This window comes from Macrobrachium rosenbergii, chromosome 30 (genome assembly GCF_040412425.1).
Source record: "Macrobrachium rosenbergii isolate ZJJX-2024 chromosome 30, ASM4041242v1, whole genome shotgun sequence".
Taxonomy (NCBI): domain Eukaryota; kingdom Metazoa; phylum Arthropoda; class Malacostraca; order Decapoda; family Palaemonidae; genus Macrobrachium; species Macrobrachium rosenbergii.
In genome coordinates, this window is record NC_089770.1 from 5,486,001 (window position 1) to 5,500,725 (window position 14,725).

General features: G+C 35.1%; 1 long non-coding RNA gene across 1 annotated transcript; it reads right to left on the reverse strand.

Annotated features, from left to right (window-relative positions):
• Positions 1 to 5,229: 5,229 nt before the first annotated feature.
• LOC136854760 (uncharacterized) lies at positions 5,230 to 7,486 on the reverse strand. Its single transcript, XR_010857783.1, has 4 exons — positions 7,398 to 7,486; positions 6,694 to 6,868; positions 5,859 to 5,985; positions 5,230 to 5,629 (listed from the first exon to the last, which is right to left on the reverse strand). It is a non-coding gene; the product is annotated as an uncharacterized lncRNA (long non-coding RNA).
• Between the last annotated feature and the right edge of the window lie 7,239 nt (positions 7,487 to 14,725).

The window sequence follows — 14,725 nt, forward strand, 5'->3', positions numbered from 1 at the left end:
GGTGTATGCCTTTGTACATTCTGTGGGTGATGGTGTATGCCTTTGTACACTCTTTGGGTGATGGTGTATGCCTTTGTACACTCTTTGGGTGATGGTGTATGCCTTTGTACACTCTTTGGGTGATGGGATATGCCTTTGTACACTCTTTGGGTGATGGTTTATACATGCTCTTTGGGTGATGGTGCATGCCTTTGTACACTCTTTTAGGGATGGTGTCTGCCTTTGTAAATTCTTTGGGTGATGGGATATGCCTTTGTACACTCTTTGGGTGATGGTTTATGCCTTTTTATGCTCTTTGGGTGATGGTGCATGCCTTTTGTACACTCTTTTGGGGATGGTGTCTGCCTTTTGTAAATTCTTTTGGGTAATGGTGTATGCCTTTGTACATTCTGTGGGTGATGGTGTATGCCTTTGTAAACTCTTTGGGTGATGGTGTATGCCTTTGTACACTCTTTGGGTGATGGTGTATGCCTTTGTACACTCTTTGGGTGATGGTGTATGCCTTTGTACACTCTTTGGGTGATGGTGTATGCCTTTGCTTTTTGGGTGATGGTGTACTTTGTACACTCTTTGGGTGATGGGATATGCCTTTGCTCTTTGGGTGATGGTTTATGCCTTTTTGTACTCTTTGGGTGATGGTGCATGCCTTTGTACACTCTTTTGGGGATGGTGTCTGCCTTTGTAAATTCTTTGGGTAATGGTGTATGCTTTGTACATTCTGTGGGTGATGGTGTATGCCTTTGTACACTCTTTGGGTGATGGTGTATGCCTTTGTACACTCTTTTGGTGATGGTGTATGCCTTTGTACACTCTTTGGGTGAAGGTGTATGCCTTTGTACACTCTTTGGGTGGTGGTGTATGCCTGTGTATACTCTGTGGGTCATGGTGTATGCCTTTGTACACTCTTTGGGGAATGGTGTATGCCTTGTGTACACTCTTTGGGTGATGTGTATGCCTCTGTACACTCTTTGGGTGATGGTGTATGCCTTTGTGTACACTCTTTGGGTGATGGTGTATGCCTCTGTACACTCTTTGGATGATGGTGTATGCCTTTGTACACTCTTTGGGTGACGGTGTATGCCTTTGTGCACAATTTGGGTGATGGTGTATGCCTTATTAAGAACACCTTTAATTGTCGTTTTAATATTCACATAAATATAAGGAAAATCTGTTGCCAGATAATTCAAGGAAATTTAATATCGCCAGATATGAAACAGATTATTTGATATTAGAATTTAAAAGATAGAACGTATTAATTATTTAATATTATAATACAATTGAAGAGAGCATATGTAATATAACCTAACTCTTTTAAAAGTATAATGATAAGAATATTAAATCTAACAGCGAAAATTTTAGCACGAACAGAAAAGCCGATAAACGACAAATAATTATAATGATATCAAACTGGAATATTTCCTGGAAAAGAAACATCACGAAATAGAATTCGAATATGATTTTCAAATGGAGAAAACTCACCTTGCCTGCTTCAAAAATGCTCAAAATTCCCCAGTCTTTTTCCGCTGCAACTCTGTTGTAGATTCCACGATCTGAAAGTCAAAGAGAATTGATTAATAATTTTACTAAACAGAAAAACTACTTCCGATTACAAATCCTCTTCTCTTTTGCCATCGAGTCCAGGATCCAAAAGTCAAAAGTAATTTCTTGTTAAAGCTACTAGACAAATGACCAGATGAATAGTACGATACTTTGTACATTGTATTTTTGATGTATTTTTACTGCTATGCCATTTTCCCTTATTGAAAACCATACTGCCATATTCATCCTGTAGATGATTCATATACCTGTATGGAAGACTCGTCAGCAGCGTTCTGAATCTCGTCTTGACTAAACTATACATCTATTACTAATTGTCGCTCTTTCTCTTCATCTAGACTTTCGATCCAGCCATTCTTTGACACAACATGGCTAAAATTTTCTGTCTCGCTCTTCTCCTGTATCTTAAGACTAAGACATTTAATTTAGATACCCTGCTCATTAACTTGAAGACCTGCATTCTTTTCTTGAGACCAGACCACCACAAAACCTTCTGATACCCTGTTCATCAATCTGACGACCTGTGTTCTAGTCTAGAGACCAGACCACCTCAAAACCTTCTGATCTATCTTATTAACTATGGTAACAATTGTGCCAAATTGTGGCATCTTATATTTCTCAGCATCTGAACCTTTCCTACAAAATTTGTACCATTCAGATCCAGTCATTCTTCGCCACCCATACAGCTAAAATTTTCTAGAATTCTCTTCTTGGGACCAGACCATCTCAAAACCTTCTGATCGATCTCTTTGACTATGGTAACAATTGGACCGAATTGTGGCAGCTTATATTTCTCAACATCTGAATCTTTCCCACAAAATTTGTACCATTCAGATCCAGTCATTCTTCGCCCTCACACAGCTAAAACTTTCTGTGATTCTTTTCTTGAGGCCAGACCATCTCAGAACCTTCTGATCCATCTTATTAATTATGCTAACGATTGTACCGAATTGTGGGCATCTTATATTTCTCAACATATAAACTTGTTGCTACAAAATATGCACTGCGCAAAATTCGCAAGTAGACCAGTCTGAGCATTCCCTTCGTACATACAGTTTTGGAATGGAACGGAGTATAAAATTTAGGCCAAAGGCCAGGCGCTGGGACCTATGTGGTCAGTCAGCGATGAAAGAGAAAGTAAAAAGGTTGAAAGGTGTAACAGGAGGAAAACCTCGCAGTTGCACTATGAATCAATTGTTAGGAGAAGGTGGACCGCAAGATGGAAGAAAGAGAGAATGTGAACGGAGGTATAGTAAAAGGAATGAAAGGAACTGCAGATAGCGGCCGAAGAGAGACTGTAAGAAACCTTAAGTAATGCCTACAGTGCACCGCGTGAGGTACACTGACGGCAATACCTTCCTACGGGGTACTCTTTCCTTACTACCGAACCATTGCACTCATTCTACAAAAATTCACTGGCCCTTTCTTGTTCTGTCTCTTCGAACGGAGGATTTTTTTTTTATTCATTTTCGTATTTATGACTGAACTATCAAACTCATTACCCTTGAATACGAGTACAGCTTCACTTTGAAACCTTTGATATATACATATATACTGTATATTTATATTTATATAAAATAAATATATTATATATATATATATATATATATATATATATATATATATTGTGTATATGTATATAAATATATATATATATATATATATATATATATATATATATATATATATATATATATATATATATATATATATATTATATATATATATATATATATATATATATATATATATATATATATATGTAAATTATAAAATCATTTGTTTTATATTACATCAGTCCTTGGTCAAATACTTGATCCTAAAGGTTGCCGTACATGCTAAAACAGCAGGTCTGTATACAGAATAACGCCTTTTAATTTCACGAAGATATACTATTCAGGATCTTGAGGTTACTTCCTATATGGTGGGGGGGGGTTAGTGCCGTCAGTGCACCTCATGCGGTGCACTGTAGGCATTGCTTAAGGTTCTTTGTAGCGCGCCTTCGGCCACTAGCTACAACCTCTCTCGTTCCTTTTACTGTACCTCCTTTCATTGCCTCTTCCTTCCATCTTACTTCCCTCAACCCTCTCCTAACAATTGATTCTTAGTGCAGCTGCGAGGTTTCCCTGTTACACCTTTCAAACCTTTTTACTGTCAATTCCCATATCAGAGCTGAATAACTTCATAGGTCCCAGTGCTTGGCCTTTGGCCTAAATTCTCTATTCAATCCAGTCAGTTCAATACTTAGGCGAAAACCTGCTTACAATTACAGTCTAGTTTAAATCGTTTCGTTACCACGCATTCGTGTCTTATTTTAACTACCTCGTCTTTAGGTAACTCAATGTCCCACTATCAATAAACCTCAGGTAACGATTTTGTTTACGCAACAATCGAATGACCCATCATTCTGGTCTCAACAGAATATGGCATTGAGAAACGCTGTTTCAATTCTCATAATCTGACCTAAAACGGAAAACTGCAGTATCTGCAAATTTTCGAAATTGAGATATGTCACCTATTTGACTCGTGAGACACTAATACACAAGTCACTGCAGTTTCAGAATGATTCTTCAACGCTTTCCAAGAGTATTTAGGGGGGCCCATTTGCAGTATCTGCAAAATTATTTGTAAGGAAAGGAAGTATTACCATTTTTCTGTTTTTGCAGATAATGCAGTCTACCATTTTAGGGCAGCAATGTCCGCAACTATCATCTTCACACTAGAATAGTTTCTCAAAGTAACTACCATCTCACAAGAATAGTCTCCTCAAAAAATTAGCAACCATCATGACCCAAGAACAACTTATATTATGAGCAACAGATCTGTATCAACCCTATCAAAAAAAATGGTGTCGGCTCCTTGTTCGTACATGCTACTCGTTATGACCTAGTGCTTTTATCCACCTGAAGTTTAGTTACTTGCATAATATTAGACTAAGTTAACCTTTCATATATACATGTATACATACAATTATTTTTTTTAATTATAATTATATTGGTCACATAACGCTACCAGCTCATCCTTTTAGTCTTTCAAATACTCTTTTTAATTAAGATAATATACTTCATGTCATGCCAAGCTGTCCTCTTTGATGAATTTTTGCTATACGATAAACACTGCTCACTACGGCTTAGAAAGTAATTATGTTCAGTACTAAGTCTACCACAGATTACAGCATGACAAAAGTTAAAGCAATTAACCTTTCCTGAATCTAAACAGCACATCTACATAGCATTTTCAAGCAATGATCAACAGCTTGCCTGGGTTTATGCGTTAAATTACTGAAGTACCTTATTCAATAAGAATTTGGTCGTTTCTTCTACAACCATCGTCATACTAACACTAAATCTAAGATCAACCAGTTTTTAATATTTTGAGTAACCTTTAGAAAGTAACTGTTGGAATTTCATAGGTCTTCGTTTAATAATCAAAAAATTGCTTTAAACACCATTTGTTACTTACCAACTAAAATAGCTGCTAGTTACTTCCAATTTGATACTTATTTCTTTGTTTACTTGTTACTTATCATAACCCAATATTCAGGTCTTAAAGCGAGTCTTGTGGTGGTTAGAAAAACTTTCACCAGAGCTTACTGTCTACCAAAACCATTTACAGTGACTTGATTAATGCCCATCAAATATTTCAAAAGTAAAGCAAAGTCCAGAGTCATCGAAACTTCCAAGTCTTACAACAAAGACAATGCATAGCAGCCAATTAAGACCTCCCCAAAAAGCAAGACACATACTTCAACTACTGAAGTTTACTGGAACCATTTCAAAAATTTTCCTTTATTTTCAAAAACTAGTACAAACAAAATACCAAGGATAAGGATATGATTTACTTTTTTAAAGGCATAGATTGTTATTGATCTGTTCCAAAATTTTGAGAGACCTAAGGGAAATCCATACTTCCAAGCCCAGCACCAACAGAACTGCAGAAGTTTATGGCTGCAAAGTCAGTCCATCCTCCATTGGTTTTTACCGGTCCAGGGAACGCAAACTTCCAAAAAATATTTGCCTCACTCATTGCAGTACAGTGGTAATCTGGTCACACCGGTCTAACATTCAATAACCTGTAAAAGTGAAGAGTGTAAGGAACTGTCCAAACTAATATGAAAATCCAAGATTCACTCAAAGGTTTACAAGCAAAGGAATATAACCTTGCTACCCTAAACACAGCATAATGATAAAGTGGCAGCTCTTATCTTAAAGATAATCCGTGTCTCACAGGTAAAATTGCCACTGAACTATTAAGTATTCGGAAGCACTAAGTTACATAAAGATTGAACGCTAAAATATTACCTTACAGAATTACAAGATGAAATCTGGAACTACTGCCATTCCATTGTTTTTAGTTAACACTAACCGCCACTTAACGAGGGTCACTGTGCAAAACGTAATCAGCCAGGCCACATCGGATCAAAGTAACCTGAAATATTAACAGGAGCTGCAAAAAGAGTCTGCTAGTACATTCTGTTGACAGAATGTAATATCGACTATGGACTGAAATGTGAGATCTTACATAGTTACAACTAAATCTCATATCAAGTGATAAGACTAAAAAAGGTTTTATCATTAAACTATTTTTCTGGGACTTGCTTACTCAAATTTAATGACGTTAACTATAACTGGACAAGAATATTTAGATTTTAACTATTAGTGAAAATATTTTAACTAGAATAATTTAAAATAGAATAATTAAGTGAAAATTATCTGAATTTACCGGATAATCACTTAAATATACTAACTAGAATATTTTAAATAAATTAAGAATAATTAACTAGATTTTAAGTATATTAACTAGAATATTTTAACTATATCAAGAATTATTAACTAATATTTGAACTAAAGTATATTAACTGGAATATTTTAACTAAAGTATATTAACTAGAATATAACCACAATATCTTTTTATTTAACTTAATTCTCTTACTACTAGCAAAGTAAACCCTATCAAACTTTATACACACACCAAATAAACCTAACCTCCCAGAAACTCATTATGGCAGGACTTTCGTCCTACCATAACCAGTTCAAGGGATTACCTCCACCCCTTTAGGGGCGCCGCCCCTAGAGGGGTGGAGGTTAAAAAAAAAAAGCTATTTGGTTTTTGGCAAAGATAAAAAAAATAACTCACCGTTTATATCTATCTTCTCTATTTACCTAATCCTCTTGTTGAAGTGGGGTTAATTCTTCTCAGTCAAGATTCCTTCGTTCAGACAAATGGACCAGTTCGGTGGTTTGAATGCCCAGCACTGAATACCCATCGCCGATAAGTCATTTCACCCGAGTAGGCACTAACGCGGACGCGCCTGAAATAGAGAGAATTCATTCAGTTAACTATGTCATAGTTCGCCATATACCTTAGCATAAAGTTAACTACCGTAGGGTCAGCATCGAATATACTCAAAATTAAACTCAAAATTAAACAAATGACTAAATATAAACAAAATAGATTTAAAAATCCTTAAAACAATGAAAGTTACTTTAATACAATTTAAAATTAAAGAACATTAAGTAAATTCCTAAAAACAATTCAAGTTAGAGAAGTTAAAAATTCATTTAGCACAATCCCAAAAACTATTTACAGTCAAAAGTCGTGACGTAAAACCCTAAAAGCAACGAAAGTTACTTAATACAAAAATTTAAAGTAACAAAATTCATTAAGTAAAACCCTAAAAACAACTTAAGTTACTCAATGTACAATTTAAAGTCAAAATTCGTTACGTAAAATACTAAAAACAAGTCACATACGTAATTTAAAGTAAAAAAAAAGTAAACCCTGAAAAATAAAAGACCCTTAATATATTAAATCACTGAAGAACAAAATAAATCACTTACCAAAGCACAAACATTCAACCCACACTGAAAACCGAACCGTCACAGTGATAGCCAAAACACTACGCAAAAAGAAAGGATCCGGTTCCCTCCAAAATACCCCGAAGAAAGTAACCGTCGCCTAACCAAGGACTCTCAACTCCAGGAGTAATCACCAAGGGCAGTCGTTACCCGAGAACAGTCAGTCGCTCTGGTTTTCGTGGCTAAATCAGGCCAAAAGCCAAAAAAAAAAAGCCTGCTGTAGGCTACAGGTCTGCTTGAGCAGGCAGGCCTGCGCAGGTATGGCTGGAGCGTTAGTGGCGGCCTTACTGAATGTCATTTAGACACTTATATTAGTCACAAAAACCGCCTAGACTTATAAATTAGTCACATAAACCACTTAGACATTAGTCACAAAAACCGCCTAGACTTATAATTTAGTCACAGAAACCGCCTAGACTCATATATTAGTCACATTAACCACCTAGACTCATATATTAGTCACAAAAACCACCTAGACTCATATATTAGTCCCAGAAACCACCTAGACTCATATATTAGTCCCAGAAACCACCTAGACTCATATATTAGTCACAGAAACCACCTAGACTCATATATTAGTCCCAGAAACCACCTAGACTCATATATTAGTCACAGAAACCACCCAGACTCGTATATTAGTCACATTAACCATCTAAACTCATATATTAGTCACATTAACCATCTAGACTCATATATTAGTCACAGAACCACCTAGACACACTTATAATAGTCACAAAAACCACTTAGACACCCACTTAGACATATACAGTATTAGTCACACAAACCACTTAGGCTTATTATATCAGTCACAGAAACGACTTAGACATATATCAGTCACAGAAACCACTTAGACATAATATCAGTCACAGAAAATAATGAAATCGGGAAAGACTAAATTGTTTTTTGAGCTTAAGGATAAGCTTATACTAAATTAAAAGGCTCTCAAATGCCAATCTAAATCCAGGGTGAAAACTCTGAACGTGAAAAAAAAAAACAAGTAAAAAATGCGCTGAAGTTTCTTCGGCGCAATCAAGTTTTCTGTACAGCTGCTACAACGTATAATCGGGGCCACCGGAAACAGATCTGTCTTTCGGTGGTCTCGGTATAATGCTGTATGAGCCGCGGTCCATGAAACTTTAACTACGGCCCGGTGGTGGCCTATCCTATATCGTTGACGGAAGCACGATTATGGCTAACTTTAACCTTAATAAAATAAAGGGTTCATTGAGGCCAGAGGGCTGCAATTTGGTATGTTTGAGGGTGGATGATCAACATACCACTTTGCAGCCCTCTAGCCTCAGTAGTTTTTAGGATCTGAGGGCGACAGGAAAAAGTGTCGACAGAATAAAGTGCGGACAGAAAAAAGTGCGGACAGAAAAAGTGCGGACAGAATAATGTGCGGACGGGCAGACAAAGCAGGCACAATAGTTTTCTTTTACAGAAAACTAAAAAAAATCCGGCCTAAATCCAGGTGAACGCTTTGAACATAAAAAAGAGTTCCGTCGTTGCCTAAGAATTATTCAGCAGTGTCAGATGATTAAAGGAATTACGGGCGGACAAAAAAGCGTTCGTTCTGTATCGAAATATTCTACGGATTCTTCCGATGTCAGATTAGACTCAAAAAAAAAATACGAAGAAGAATTTTCAATCACTTTCGTCAATTAGAAGACGTTGCTCTACTGAGAAAAGCTGGCTTTTATCTCTCTCTCTCTCTCTCTCTCTCTCTCTCTCTCTCTCTCTCTCTCTCTCTCTCTCGCTTACATGCATAGATACATTTTTTTTTTTTTTGCATACGCGTGTAGCTATATGATTTAACATTCACCACAAATTCTTTTAAGAGAAAATATATAGATGTGTTGTAAATTGGATATCAGTGTCTGTCGATTCTGAAAAATATCCCGAAAAATATATATATATATATTAGTATATATATATATATATATATATATATATATATATATATATATATATATATATATATATATATACATACATATATATATACATATATAAATAATCCCACTGATAACTTCCTTCAAAAAACAATTATCTTTACCAACAGAATCATCACAATTTGTCCAGACCAGAGTACTACGAAAATAGCCACTTGGCTATTAGTCTTGTCATGCACTTTATCGACGGGATATTTGCCTCCGCTTAATAGCCTTGACTTTTCAAAGAAAATCGAGAGACACAGTTTTCTCTCTCTCTCTCTCTCTCTCTCTCTCTCTCTCTCTCTCTCTCTCTCTCTCTCTAACCGATGATTTCGTCATGGAACCTTCATTGTCGACGTAGCTGTCAGGATCCGCCATGAATTTTTAAATGCTACTTTTATGCTTTTATCTACGCTGTTCGTTCGCTTACGAAGCTTGGGAGAGGGAATTCATTTTATTATTATTATTATTATTATTATTATTATTATTATTATTATTATTATTATTATTATTATTTTATTATTATTATTTTAGTTTCTTAAAATTTCGAATGAGGTTCTTTGCAGCAAAGAGTAGAACATTCAACAGATATGGGGAGCTGCAGTATATTATTATTATTATTATTATTATTATTATTATTATTATTATTATTATTATTATTATTTTGTATTTTAGTTTCTTAATCTCTCGGATGAGATTCCTTGTAGCAGAGGGTAGAACATTATTATTATTATTATTATTATTATTATTATTATTATTATTATTATTATTATTATTATTATTATTATTATTATTATTATTCAGTAGATAACGAACCCTATTCATTTGAAACAAGCCCATAAAGGCCACTGGCTCTAAATTCAAGCTTCTAAAAGGCAGAAAGAGACCATTTATCAGGAAAACAGATAAATTAACAGGTTAATAAATAAATGAATAAAATGAATCTTCTGACGGAGTACTAATGGAATCGCTGTACAGAAAACTCGACTGCATCTTTTTACTTGTTTACTGTATATATAACGAACAATTTTAAAGTGAGTTTAGTTACAATGACAACTAGCAAGGAATACCATCCTGGAAAAGTGTGTGTGTGTTTGTGTGTGTTTGTGCGTGTTTTTATTTCCTCGTCAGGTTAATTGCAACAAAGGTCAACTTGAAATAGAAAAGGTTTGTTCATTTCCTCTTTTGGTCAACCTTATATCCTTGTTCTGGGTTGCTTCCTTCTTTTTTTAGTTTGTTGTAAAAGAAAACTATTGCGCCGGCTTTGTCTGTCCGTCCGCACTTTTTTCCCGTCCGCCCTCAGATCTTAAAAACTACTGGGGCTAGAGGGCTGTAAACTGGTATGTTGATCATCCACCCTCCAATCATCAAACATACCAAATTGCAGCCCTCTAGCCGCCTCAGTAGTTTTTATTTTTATTTAAGGTTAAAGTTGGCCATAATCGTGCCTCTGGCACCGCAACAACGTAGGCCACCACGGTCGGCTAAGAGTTTCATGGGTCGCGGCTCATACAGCATTATACCGAGACCACCGAAAGATAGATCTGTTTTCGGTGGCCTTGATTATACGCTGTACAGAAAACGCGATTGCGCCGAAGACACTTCGGCGCATTTTTTACTTGCTTTCAATGAAGACGATTGAATGTCAGGCCATCAGCACCTAGAAATGGACGAGCCGTTTCATGCAATATCTCGCACTTGATTCTTTTCATCTTCGTCAAGCGATCACGAGCGTTTTAATATTTTTGTAAAGCCATTTCGATTTTTCAGATATAATAACTGGAGTTAGTTACATCCTCCTTGAGAGAGAGAGAGAGAGAGAGAGAGAGAGAGAGAGAGAGAGAGAGAGAGAGAGAGAGAGAGAGAGAGAAAGTCTCCATGAATGTACTAATATTTTTGTAAAGCCATTTCAATTTTTCAGATGTGATACCTGGAGTTTCTTACATTCCTCCTTGAGAGAGAGAGAGAGAGAGAGAGAGAGAGAGAGAGAGAGAGAGAGAGAGAGAGAGAGAGAGAGAGAGAGATAATTTTGTAAAGCCATTTCAATATTTCAGATAACAACTGAGTTTGTTACATTTCCTCCTGACGATAGAGAGAGAGAGAGAGAGAGAGAGAGAGAGAGAGAGAGAGAGAGAGAGAGAGAGAGAGAGATTTGTAAAGCTATTTCGATTTTTCAGATATAACAACTGGAGTTAGTTATAGGCCTCCTTATGAGAGAGAGAGAGAGAGAGAGAGAGAGAGAGAGAGAGAGAGAGAGAGAGAGAGAGTCTCCCTTAACTCCAACAGCCCGAGTGATTGATTGATCGATTATTACGTTCCGTAGCTCAGTGCCTCAGCCACAAATGTCACAAATCGTAGATAATCGATCACTGGCTAAGTTCACAATGGAAGACTTTTTATTTGTTTAAATTTGTCGGAATTATGACATAGATGACACAGTAATTGGACAGGTAACTCGCCTGAATAATGCTATAAGTATTTGACATTTGTTTACTTAATGTCTGTCTAAACTTGTCTCAAATTATTATTATTATTATTATTATTATTATTTTTATTATTATTATTATTATTATTATTATTATTATTATTATTATTATTATTATTATTAAAATGTCTTTATAACCTTTAGGAAATTGATATTTAAACTTTGCCGAATGGTTTATTATTATTATTATTATTATTATTATTATTATTATTATTATTATTATTATTATTATTATTAAAATGTGTTTATAACCACAAGAGATGGTTATATAAACTTAGTCTAATGGATGTCTTCTCTTATTATTATTATTGTTATTATTATTATTATTATTATTATTATTATTATTATTATTATTATTATTATTATTATTATTATTATTCAGTAGATGAAACCTATTCATAAGAACAAGCCCACCAAAGGGGCCACTGACTTGAAATTCGAGCTTCCAAAGAATATCATGGCGTTCATTAGGAAGAAGTAAGAGGAAGTAAAGGGAAATACAGAAAGAAGAGATAATACCACTTATTAAAAAAAGAAAAAATGAACCAATAAATAGATAAATAAATAAAAAGCATCAAAATACAAGAAGAATAGTGTTATGGTAGTAACGCATTGCATTTTCGCTCGAACTTCCGAAGTTCCAATTGGCCGACATCCGCAGTAGGGAGGTTGTTCCACAGTCAAAAAGTTCGTGATATTTTCAGGTAGCTATTAAATGATGCGAAGGATTGATCGAGTATTATAGTACTGTAGAGTTCGGTTTGAAGTTTGAAATGTCAACCAACATTAGGCTGTCGAATTACTGAAAATCACCAGTGATCAGACACCTGACTTTGGGTACAATTGGTCTTAAATGTTCGTCAACCACCTAAAGATGGCAATCAGCTGAAGTTGGTATAAATAAATGGAGTGAAATGCAGCAAATTTTTAAATTTTTTTCAGTGACTTTGCATTGACATTTTCCTTTAAAGAAGGGAAAAGTGAAGGTAAATATATTAACGATTAATTTAAACATGCTTTTATTAAAATGCACTAAAAAGTATAAAATAAAATTGTCACCGGAGCTGAGCAACCAAGCAAAATTTCAAGTCCATCTCACGAAGGAAACGGGTCGAAAATTGAGTTACAAGATTTGACCCAAACAGACAGATTAGACAGATAGGCAGATGCAGAATTCAAGCTAAATAAAAGCATGCAATAAAAATCAACAAAGGTCTGTAAAAAATAGAAAATTTTTTTTATGAGTTCTTCCGCGACCAACAATCGGCAGTTTATAATCTTTCCTTTTTATCAATGATAGCCGTTAAGCACATGCGTTTGTGCGCGCGCGCACACACACACACACACACACTATCATGAAATTTCTCCAGACGTTGATACCATGAAAATTTCTCGTCAATAAAATAAAATTTTAAAATTTTTTTTACCCACGTCAATATAATCTGAAATCATATTGAAGACTCGTTGTAAATGCCATGTAATATATATAATATATATATATATATATATATATATATATATATATATATATATATATATAATATTATAAATAAATATAATATATATATATATATAAATGATGAAATAACATTTTTAGTCAAACGAGATCAAATCGTTTTAATACTCTCAAAATATTGTCCTCTTCCAGTGCTGGACAAAGTTTAATACTGGAAAGTCCTTGAAGCTGATCGCTTGAAAACTTTCGGATGAAAAGAGCAAGTAGTTTTTAAAAAGTTCTTACGTAAGGCGATTTTATATCCGTGTTGCGCTTGATAATTTAATAATAATAATAATAATAATAATAATAATAATAATAATAATAATAAACCCATAAAACTGAAACTATATTACCGCGTTGAAAAACCAGAGGCCGATAGATTTTTCTTAAAGAAAAAGGAATTAATGACCTTTTAGAAAATATAACGTACAGTCAAATTCTCTGACGTATTCAGTGCCGCCATACTGCAACTCGGCTAACGGGTATATGTATATATATATATATATATATATATATATATATATATATATATATATGTATATATATATATATATATGTGTATATATATACATACATACACACATATATATATTTATATATACAAAAGAGGTACTCGAAGCGCGTTACATTATCAATAAGATTAAAACCCGGCTCTTCCATAAAACACTCCGTTAGATGATTTATTTTATATGAATTGCCTTGTCGCGTCAGCCTTCCAGGTTCAAGCGTCTGGAATCGCGATGTGAAGAGATGTTTGTTTTCAGAATCAACCTCGTCATCAAACTCCAGTTTTGCGTGTTTACCATTTCTCCCCCCCCCACCCCCACCCTCTCCCCTAAAAAAAAGAAGAGAGTAAATAGAAACACCCGAGCAAAAATAATTACCTCCTCCATTCATAACTCATTTTGGGATGAATGGGGAATATGAGACGCCGAGTAAAAACCGGGTGGATTTTTTTGCGACTACAAAGGAATGGAAAAATTACAACTCAAATTCGTTTCAGGGTTTTGGGAAAGCAGCCGTATGATCGTGCGTTATCGAGGCAAACACACACACACACACACACACACACACACACACTCACACATAGAGAGAGAGAGAGAGAGAGAGAGAGAGAGAGAGAGAGAGAGAGAGAGAGTATACCTTAGTTTAACCAGACCACTGAGCTGATTAACAGCTCTCCTAGGGCTGGCCCGAAGGATTAGACTCATTTTACGTGGCTAAGAACCAGTTGGTTACCTAGCAACGGGACCTACAGCTTATTCGGAGAGAGAGAGAGAGAGAGAGAGAGAGAGAGAGAGGCAAAATATTTCATTGTAAATTCACGTACAATACAAAGTTAGTACTAAAGTATTACCTGATACATTTAAACTTTCAAAGAATATACCCAAAT